We start from the raw sequence: 8,979 nt of genomic DNA on the forward strand, positions 1-8,979 counted from the left end.
TCCTCCCCGGAAACCCAGTTCACTAAAACTTGGGTACTCGCTGTTTGGTTCGCCTCGGCTCGTCTCCACAAAGACCGGGAGCGCATTCCTGGTTAGGAACGGACCCGGACAGAAAAACCAACCTCGGAAACCCAGTTCACTAAAACTTGAGTACTCGCTGCTTGGTTCGCCTCGGCTCGTCTCCACAAAGATCGGGAGCGCACTCCTGGTCAGGAATGGGCCCGGACAGAAAAACCAACCCCGGATACCCAGTTCACTAAAACTTGGGTACTCGCTGCTTGGTTCGCCTCGGCTCGTCTCCACAAAGACCGGGAGCGCACTTCTGGTCAGGAACGGGCCCGGACAAAAAAACCAACCCCGCAAACCCAGTTCACTAAAACTTGGGTACTCGCTGCTTGGTTCGCCTCGGCTCGTTTCCACAAAGACCGGGAGTGCACTCCTGGTCAGGAACGGGCCCGGACAAAAAAACCAAATCTACCCGGAAACCCAGTTCCCTAAAACTTGGGTAATAGCTGCTTAGTTCACCTTGGTTCGCCTCTGCAAAGACCCGGGTCAATTAAAGCTTGAATGTCTGCCCGGAGTATTTTTGGCCCACAGTGAGTCAAGCAGTATTAGCCAGAAGCAGACATAAGTGGACAGTGGACAGCGAAATGTAACTTCTATTCATGAAAAAGTAGGGCCTCTTAGGGCCATTACAAAAAGTAGGGCCTCGAAGGGCCAGTACAAAAAGTAGGGCCTCCAAGGGCCATTACAAAAAAGAATCAAGAAGCCGTGCCCAAGAGGGGAAAATGGGGAGCTCAAGACACCCCGTGACCGTCACCCCGTGAGGGATGTGCCCCCGGGACCTCTGCTGCTGCTGTGGTGCCCTGCTCGTCGTAGCCGACCACCGGCGGATCGGGAAGGACAAGGCCCGTCAAGACGACAGCCGGGTTGGATCCTTTGACCTGCTCAAGGCAATCCATGAATCCCAGCTTGTAGGATTCAGTGGACAAACTAATAAGTTCGTCCTCTTTCTTCTGCACGGCCTCCTCGACGGCCCCTGTCTGCCTCTCCCGGGCTCTTTCCCTCTGTGCATTAAGGGCTTCGGTAGCCTTCTGCTTCTGGGCGGCCATATCATCTTTGAGCCGTTGTATCTCCGCGTCCCTCTCCCCGATGGACCTTTGGAGCTTGGCTGCCTCCTGCATCAGTTGGCCGCTCTCCTCCTCGGACTTAGTGATTGTCTCAGAAAACTTCCGGCTCTTCTCACGAAAGTCACTATAATACAGTTTGATCTGGAGGCGAGCGCAAATAAATGATTACCGAGCGTTAAAAAATAAATAAAAATACCTGATAGAGTGAAGAGAAGATGGCCTCGTCGGCCGCAGCTGGAGGTTCGTTTAGAACCTGGAGCTTGTCCTGATTCAGGAGACCCTTGGTGACGATCTCCATGGCTACCCGGCTCTCACCCAGGCTGGTGTCGCTCTTCTGAACGGCCCAGCTGGGCCGAAAAATATTATCCCCAGACTTCGCCTGGGCGGGGCGGACTCCGGTGGATGCTCCCCTCGACTTGGAAGACCCCGCTCCTTGGCCGTAAGCACCGACCAGCTTCACTGAGGGCTTGCCCCTGGAGGGCGGCACGTCCTGGGTCGGAGCAGGACTCGAGATCTCTGGGGCTTTCATTTTTTGGCCCTGTTGGCCCTGCAGGCCTCTGACAAAGGGTCCTTGCCTCACCTTCTCCAACTTGGACTGCATCTGCATCTCTGAAAGTCAACATGGACGAACAAAAACTGGTCAGGAGCAAAAAGGAGGAAAAAGAGTTTAAAAGCAATACTAGCCACATACGTGCCGGGGTCGCAGTACTAATGCTAAGCCCGACCAGGACCTCTTCCCCAGAGAATTCTGTACAATGAATGAGGCCCTCCCGGTGCAACTCCTCACAGATTAGGGCGAACATTCCCATATCCTCGCCCTCAAGGAGCGGTTTGCGGCTCAGCGCAAGTGTCTCTGGGGTGTCCCATTTTAGAGGAACCGGCCAGGGCTCAGTAGGCTCTCTGTCCTCGACATAGAAGAACCTGTTCTTCCATAGATGTCTGGAGGATGGAATGCCAGTGATCATTTTCACCTCAGGGCACTGGCTAATGTAAATCCAACCCCCGTCCTTATGCCTCTTCAGGTGCGCACACATGCGGAACAACGGCACAGACAAACTTCTTCGAAGCAGGCCCTGGAAGAGGTATATAAACCCGATCAGCGTCGTCCATGAGTTCGGCGCGACCTGAGTCGAAGCCAGCCTGTAATATTGAAGCACCGCGACGAAGAATGGATGCAGAGGGAACCTGAGCCGGGCCTTTAACGACTCGTCGTATATACAGACGTCGGAGTTGTCGTTGCAAGCCCTATCTCCCTCTATCGCGGCCCTCAGCCCAAACCTTTGGGGAATACAGTAACTATCCCTAATGTCCCCCAGCCTGGACTCATCAAAGATATTCTCCTCGTAAAGAGCCTGACCGTTGTATTGGGGATTGGCATCCATCCGGGCCCTAGCTACGACCTCAACGGCTTGGCTCGGGAGGAATGTTGTGGACGCCTCAGCGGCGTCGCTACCAACGCTCGCCTCTGCTCGGAAGTAACTATCCATTGGGGGCGGAGTATTATTTAAATCCAAAATCACCTAGTCCCCACTATCTATGACCTCTACGCTAACGTCAGGACTCGCCATATAGGGGCCGAAAATCCTGGTCGGATTAGTTCGAGTCCTCTCCGACGAGCTAGATGCCGAACTACTAGAGGACCCGGACTCCCCTGAATCAGACCTAGAACCGGACTCAGAATTTGAAGCACTACTGGACATAAAGAACACTGAAAGAAATCAAATAGATACACTAAAAGAAGGATTACCCGCCTGAAGAGAAAGGCTCCTAACTCGCGGACGACCACAACCCCGGGCTATCAGAGCCGAACAGGCAGAGCAAGAAAAAAAGAAAAAATGAGAGAAAGCAAGAGAGTAAAAGTGAAATGTGAAAAGTGAAAACCTCCTTTTATAGACCTTGGCTTAAGGCGGTTTGCATTAATGAAAGGCACGCGCTTCGAGGGCCCTTACATGGTGCCACGTGTTCCTCATTAATGAAGGGGTCACGTCCCGAGGCGGAAAATGCGCGTGCAATACAGACGGAAAATGGTCGTTTATTTAAACTGCTTGATCGCAGGATACCTTCTGAGTAATTGTGTCCGGTCCAAACCGGACACAAAAATGTGTCCGTCCCAAGCCGGACAGAATATGGCGCATTCGCTAAACGAGAAAAATCTGCCCGGCCCAAGCCGGACAGAATATGGCGCGTTCGCTAAACGACAAAAATCTGCCCGGCCCAAGCTGGACAGGATATGACGCGTCCGTAAACGACAAAAATCAGTCCGGCCCAAGCCAAACAGAATATGACGCGTCCGCTAAACGACAAGAATCAGTCCGGCCCAAGCCGGACAGAATATGACGCGTCCGCAAAACGACAAAAATCTGCCCGGCCGAAGCCGGACAGAATATGGCGTGTTTGCTAAACGATAAAAATATGCCCGGCCCAAGCCGGACAGAATATGACGCATTCGCTAAACGACAAAAATCAGTCCGGCCCAAGCCGGACAGAATATGACGCATCCGCTAAACGACAAAAATCAGTCCGGCCCAAGGCGGACAGAATATGGCGCGTCCGCTAGACGACAAAAATCAGTCCGGCTCAAGCCGAACAGAATATGATGTGTCCGCTAAACGACAAGAATCAGTCCGGGCCATGCCGGACAGGATATGACGCGTCCGCTAAGCGACAAAAATCAGTCCGTCTAAGGCCGGACAGACGGCTTGGCCAGACAGATTCCCCAGGCCGGACAGACGGCTTAGCCGGATAGATTTCCCAGACCGGACAGACGGCTTAGCCGGACAGATTTCCAGGCCGGACAGACTGCTTGGTCGGACAGATTTTACACCTCACTTCTGCCAATCCCCGGCTGGACAGATTGCTTGGCCGGACGGCTTAGCCGGACATATTTCCCAAGCCGGACAGATGGCTAAGCCAGACAGATTTTCCAGACAGATCTCCCAGGCCGGACAGACGGCTTAGCCGGACGGATTTTTCGCTCCGCTTCTAGCCGTCCCAGGCCGGGCAGACGGCTTGGCCGGACAGGTTTTCCATCGAGCCATCCCGAACACCGGCTCGTTCTACCATTTAAGAATACAACTCCTCACACTTCCCCAAATCACTGCAATGACTTCGAGAACTGGGGGGCAACTGATGGGGTACGAAAAACAGCAACTAATGAGCTGTCGACACGTGGCCCCGGAAGGGCCCACCACGAAATCAACACCCGCCCAGGGGTAATCCGGTAATTACCTGAGAGTAGGTAAACCTAAACCCACAGAAGGGCCGACACCTGTCCTGGGGTAGGTAATTCAACCACCCCAGGCCTCCCTCTATAAAAGGCCTCTCAAGGCTCAAAGTAAAGGGTAATAACTTCTGGAACTACCACTCTAAAAATTTGGCTCCGCACTCCTGGTCGTACTGACTTTAGTGTCGAAGGGCCCGTCCGGAGCTCCGAGTTGGTTTTCTGACCTCGTTTGCTCTTGTGCAGGGCTCAGCTCCTTCACTTCAGCTCCTCGGGTCCTCCAACCCAGCTCTTACGTCACTGTCGTATCTGTTACCGATTTTAGGCCTAACACTAATTACTAACTACAGTTCTAACTGTCTTTAACTCTGACTCTGCTTCTTGACTCAGAGCTGTATCATTGCCACCCCCATTAAAACCCACCTTGTCCTCAAGGGGTAGAGATGGAAATAAAAGGTGAAACTTATCAACATCCTCCCATGAAGCTTCTTCCAATGGCAAATGTTTCAACTGAACTAACCATTGCTTGACCCAATTTCCTTGTTGTAGAATCTGCCGTTCACTGACAATTGCTAATGGTTGAATGATAAGAGATGATTAGCAATGCTAGTCAAAGGTAAGTCAAGCGGCACTACAGCTGAATTTGGATCTCCATGATAAGGTTTCAAGACAGATATGTGATTGACAGACCAATTCAGTATATCGTTGGGCTGATGCTGTAATTTGCTCATTATAGCTTGCGAATGACTATCTAGCGCCAACTCTTGTCTGAGTGTCTCCTGATAGGAATCAATGGCAAATTGTCCAGAAGAATTTGTTGTTGATGTAGGCAGCAGCATAAAACACGACCATAAACCCCCATTATCAGCCAATTTGTGTAACTGTGTAGGTGAATGAAAATCTGATTGGTACTCTTGAATGGCTTGCAATTGAATTGTTTTTCCTTGCCACATAAAGTTCATGGTTAACGAAGTATAATCCGTGGTAACTGGACCCAAAGTTTGTAACCATTGAACTCCCAAGATTACATCAGCACCTTGAAGAGAAATGACAAACAAGTCTGTGACGAAGGAATGATTTTGGAGCTCGATTTGGATGTTGGAACACATGCCCTGGCACATCAAAAAGTCCCCATTCCCCACATGAACTTTAAAATGAGGTGACTGAGTAATAGGAAGCCCCAAGAATTTTGCTACTCTTTCTTGTATGAAATTGTGGGTACTACCCCCATCAACCAGTATCTGAATTTTATGATTTGTAATAAATCCTTCAAGTCGGAGTGTTCTTGACATAGTGAGACCCATCAAAGCATGAAAACTAATGATAGGATTATCCAAATTTTCTAAGTGCTCTGTAACTGGCAAGTCAGAATCCAAAATTTCGTCTCCTTCGTTGGTACCTTCCAAGAGAAATATAGATACTTGATTCTTACACTTATGGCCTGGATGAAACCGTTCTTCACAATTAAAACAGAGGCCCTTTTCTCTTCGTTGCTGCATTTCAGCAAAAGATAGTCTCTTGATTGGAATTGTTTGGGATGTGGGATTGGAATTTGAAGTCGAAGGTTTGAGGGCTGATAAATTGGTTGAAAAATTTTGGGGATTTTGCTGAGTAGAAAAATTTGGACTAGGGCCAAGAATAGAAGATTGAGTACCAATTTTTGAAGTCCATTGGCGATTCATCAGACGAGATTCTGCAATTTTATCTTCTTGTAATCGTGCAAGACCGATAGCTTGATGTAACCCATATGGCTGATGAGCTATTACCTCTCGTCTGATCTCTGGTTTGAGTCCAGAGACAAAACAACTCTTCAAGAAATGATCAGAGAGACCATAAACTTTGGTTGACAATTCCTCAAATTGTGCCTGATAATCAAGAACAGAACCTTCTTGCTGAAGTTTAGATAATGCACCTTGCGGATCGTCATAAGGAGAAGGACCAAATCGAAATTTCAGCGCGGCCTCAAATTCTTGCCAAGAACGTAATTGGTTGCTGTTGGACATCCATTGAAACCAGCTAGCCGCAGATCCCTCCATTTGAAAAGAACCATCAGCAGTTTCTGATTCTCTGGGGTTTGATGAAAAGAAAAGAACTGAGTAACTTTGAAGAGCCATGACATCAGATCTCCTCCACTGAATTTGGGAAAATCCAGTTTAACATGTTTATGGAAAGGCATAGAAAGAACAGAAGTAGGCATATCTCCTTGTTGGAAAGAAGAATTGGATGGGTTTTGGGTGTGTTGGGAAGAAGTGGATGGGTGTTGGTTTTGCTGATTTTTACTAGATTCAAAATCGGAGGACAATTTATCCAATTTCTGCTGCTTGGACGAAGAAGAGCCATGAAATCCTCCCTCATTTGTTTCTGCATAGCAGTCATTTGAGCAGAGATTTTATCAATTGTAACATCAGTTTGAGAGATCTGTCGAGCTCGAGTTCCATCCGCCATGATCAGAAAACAATGAAAGCACCAAATGATGCCTTGCGGATATTCAAAAAGGTAGAAATGAGAAGAAGAAGAGGAAAGAGAAGAGAGATTAGAAAGACTTTCAAGAAAATTCATTTGATATCCTCCTCCCTAATTTTTCAGTTACATTTATAGAGTTGTAATCTTGAATTCAACAGCTAACTAACCCCAGTTACAACAGAATGCTAATTACTAACTACAGTTCTAACTGTCTTTAACTCTGATTCTGTTTCTTGGCTCAGACCTGTATCACAGTATTAAAAGACCCAAATGAGAAAAAGCGATTAGGAAGACGTGACATCGTTGTGGCCTAGCGAGGAACAGTTACCTACCTCGAATGGATCCAGAACCTCAAAAACATTCTCGTTTCTGCCAACTTTGGCCAGGACCCTGGGGTCAAGATTCAAACTAGGTTTTTTGATCTGTACACTGCGAAAGAAAAAGACTGCAATTTCTGCTCCTTCTCTGCTCGGGAGCAGATTTTGGCCGAGATCAAACGGTTGTTGAACAGATATAAAGGCGAGGAACTGAGCATTAGCATCACAGGACATAGTCTCGGAGGCGGCCTCGCTGTGATGAGCGCCTACGACCTCGCCGAGATGAAAGTCAACGTGGTTGATGGTAAGAAAATCCCCATCACTGTCTTCTCTTTCTGTGCACCAAGAGTAGGAAATCTAAGGTTTAGAGAACGCTGCGAAGGGCTCAATGTGAAGGTTTTGAGGGTGATCAACGTCCATGACAAGGTGCCAACCGTTCCAGGTCTCATCGTTAATAAGAAATTGGCATTCCAAAAATTGATTGATGGTTTCCCATGGAGTTACGCCCATGTGGGGGTGGAATTTGAGTTGGATCATACCAATTCGCCGTTCCTAAAAGCGACATTCGACCCGGCGTGTTCTCATAATTTGGAGGCCCTTCTCCACCTTGTAGAAGGCTACCATGGAAAGGGACGTCAGTTCACCTTGGCCAACAAACGTGACATTGCTCTTGTTAACAAGGACTGTGATTTCTTGAAAGATGAGTGATGGGGTCCGAACTCTGCAACCAATCGGCTGTTAACACGTGGCCCTCACAGGGACCACTGCAAAGCCAACATCTGTCCCTGCTAGGTATGACACCTGGACCAATCGGGGACTTCCACCTACCCCTCCTAGGTATGAGACCTGGTCCATACAAGGGCCGCCACCTGTCCTGGACAGGTGGCTCAGAACCACTATAAATAGCCTTCACTTGTGCTAAGGTGAGGGATCTGAGACCAAAAACCCTAAGCTTTTTGCTCTGACATTGCTCTGCACTCCTGCTCATACTGACTTGAGTGTCGAAGCGCCCGTCCGGAGCACCACTCCGGGTTGGTCTTCTGACCCTTTGTCTTCTTGTTTGTGCCCTTGTGCAGCGCAGGACTCCATTAGCCCTTCAGCTGTAGCTTGCCAGATCAGCCCTTCCAGCCTTACCATAACCTGTTACCAATTTTAGACCTAACAGATTTGGCGCCATCCGTGGGACCCCGGAACAAAAAGCTGTTCGGAACCTCACTCAAGCAATGGTAGGGAAAAACGGAAAGTATGTGCCAACCTCCCGGACGACCCGGGCTACGGCCCCCCGCGAAGGAAGAAGCGAGCGATTGGCCTCGCAGATAGAGGCCGGGGCGGTCGGGGAGCAAAGTCCGACTCGCTCGGACCGGTCAGACCCTACCCCGACCCCAAGGGAGATGCGGGCCCTTTTCTAAGAAATGACAGCTGTGATTGCGCAGTTCAGGAATCCGGCCCCCGCACTCCAGCAGCACCCAGTCGAGGCTTCTCAGCCCACCCAGAGGAGGGGAAGCTCCCGCAGAGAGCACACGCCCCTGCCCCGGGAACAGACTCGTCACTCCACAAGACGAGATCACCTCTCCCGGGACAAGCATGTGCGCCCTGAGCCTCGCCTACATCACCGGTCACGATCTCCCTCCGTACAAAGGCATGGCAGCAGGAGAGACCCCATGCACGGAGAAGGATCGCGGCACCGGCGAAGGAGTCCGGCCAGTCAGTCCGGCTCTGCTATGAGCCCGCCAGCAAGAAGAGAGAGGCCCGTCCACCGGGCAGAGAAGAGAGACGACCCGATGTTACTAAGGATCCAGCAGATCGACCACCGGATCGAAGAGCTCGCCAGAGAGCAGGGCCGGCCTGC

The 8,979-nt window shown here is 49.9% G+C and overlaps 1 pseudogene; it reads left to right on the top strand.

Moving 5' to 3' along the window:
- Window positions 1–6,807: 6,807 nt before the first annotated feature.
- LOC143852489 (phospholipase A1-Igamma3, chloroplastic pseudogene) lies at window positions 6,808–7,838 on the top strand (annotated as a pseudogene).
- The last annotated feature ends 1,141 nt before the right edge of the window (window positions 7,839–8,979 follow it).

This window comes from Tasmannia lanceolata, unplaced genomic scaffold (genome assembly GCF_043159265.1).
Source record: "Tasmannia lanceolata isolate RefF3 unplaced genomic scaffold, GAP_Taslan_0.1 ptg000019l, whole genome shotgun sequence".
NCBI lineage: Eukaryota > Viridiplantae > Streptophyta > Magnoliopsida > Canellales > Winteraceae > Tasmannia > Tasmannia lanceolata.